This window comes from Triticum dicoccoides, chromosome 5A (assembly GCF_002162155.2).
Source record: "Triticum dicoccoides isolate Atlit2015 ecotype Zavitan chromosome 5A, WEW_v2.0, whole genome shotgun sequence".
NCBI lineage: Eukaryota > Viridiplantae > Streptophyta > Magnoliopsida > Poales > Poaceae > Triticum > Triticum dicoccoides.
The window spans coordinates 544722478-544724668 of record NC_041388.1 but is presented as its reverse complement, the minus strand read 5'-3'; positions in this window follow the sequence as shown (position 1 = coordinate 544724668).

Genomic DNA, 2191 nt, shown 5'->3' with positions numbered 1-2191 from the left:
CCTAGTGGTAGTTACCACCTAAGAATCCACCGTTCATCCCATGTGCCGATCTAAGCGTGCTAGATGGCCAACAGAATCCTAACGGGTTAGATGAGGTTCCACCCGTTTCGTACTAATTCGTTAATTACTTTATTTTATGGTTAACCACAGCTATCTGGTCGTGAGCTTATCCAAAAAACTGACTGCAATTTTCTCCACGTAAAAATAACTTTCTCTGTATGTTCTTGTTACCAACAACAAGCGATTTTTCCTCTATCTAGCGATCTGCCTCAAGGCTGCGTCCCGCACAGGCTGGACATGGGGGATCGGCCTCGTCGTGAGTATCACCAGCTGGAGACAGGGGACCGGCGTCGTTGTGTGCCACCACCCGACTCTCTCTCTCTCTCCATGGATGTTTCCACGTCCAGAATTTTTGTCATGTCGCCGCTATAGATCCATGTTGTTGCCATAGATCGGAAGCAAGTGAGTGCCGCGTGGCACCATCCGCCTTCTCGGCCGGCAGGACGTCGCTAGCTGACTCAGGTTTGATACCACTTCCACCACAGTTTCCAATGTTTCGTTGCTTGCTCTTTGAAGTTTGAACTTTGATCTGCTTTATTTAGATGATGAATAGGCTATAAGCACTGTCTGGGAGTAGCCTGTTGAGGCGAGCACCCGCGAGTGATTGACACCGTTGATGACGGCTCAGGGTTAATTAGACGCAGCGACGTACGGCGACTGCATGATGACGGCGGCGGATGTCACCGAGGTGAGCAATGCAACGACCACACATTACCACTGGGAAAAAGATCTACGTGAGCAAACACATATGGAAAGAAATATGGTGCATGATGGATCCTGATGATAACACCTCTACATGCATGAAACTCCAATACTACATACTACTTTTTTCCACGTACTTCCATACGATTCTTTTCACATAGTAGTGCATATATGTACTACTACATTTACACGATACTATTTTCTAATGCTACTTCACAATTTTCATTTTATAAATACTCTATTTTTTGTGGCACAACGACTAACACTACTTGGCCTCAATGTGCAGGTGCAACGGCGGCCAACGGGAGACTCCGTGACTGCTCTAGCATGACGGCGGCCATGATGACATGCGGTTTACGCAGAGGACAGGATAGCGCTCCAGCAGCAAGACAACGGTGTAGCAGCAGCCGCGCGACGTAGTATGACAAATGGTCGACGGGTGATTGCTCTAGTGCGGCGGCTGCTACAAAGTATGGCTGTATAGGATATGCTCGGACAACAAACTCCATTGTGAAATGAGTGTAGATAATCGTTCAACCTGAGCTCGAAGAGACAGTTGAGCCATGGATAAAATTGTATTGTTCCAGTCAACTGTGCGATACATACTAAATGTTTTGTACTCAAAGATATACTCCATACTACCTACTTAATTATACTCCATACTACCTAATTTATGAAGATACACACCACGTATTTCATACTCCATACTCCACATACATCATACTCCATACTCCATACTCCACTTCATACTCCATACTCCATACACCACATACTTCATACTCCATACTCTACACTTCAAAATAATATATGATAAACTCGATACTTCATACATCAAAAAATATTACTCCATACTGCAAAAAAAACTAGTGTATAGTCCCCATACTGCAATAAAAGGTTTATATACACACACTTATTTTCCATGAGTGATATTCAATACTTTTATAAGTAAATATGCATTCCCTGTACTGTAATTAGTATATTATTCCTAAATATACATACATACAATTCCACTAAAAAAATAATAGGCCCATAGGCCAAACAAGAGTATTTGTACATACTGTAAAACATAATCATATATATTCTACCTGAAGTATATACCTAAGATTAGGACATATGCACGTACATGCATGTAAGGAGGAGTACGTGGCTAGTGGCTATCATTATAGATTCTACTCGATTCATGCATGCATGCAATTAGCCGGCCAGCAACTCGCGAGGTTTGTTGCAACAGAACCGCTATCTAATTTTTTTAACTAATTTAAATAGTTGATTAATTAGGTGAGCCATATCGGATCCTTTTGGAACCCGGCGACCCGTTTGTTCGCTGCTAGGGTGGGACACGTGGAGGGCTATTGCTTAGGGGGTAACTACCACTGCTTGTAGATAAAAAAAGTTTTCCAGCGTTAAATAAGAAAACGAAATTTAGGAT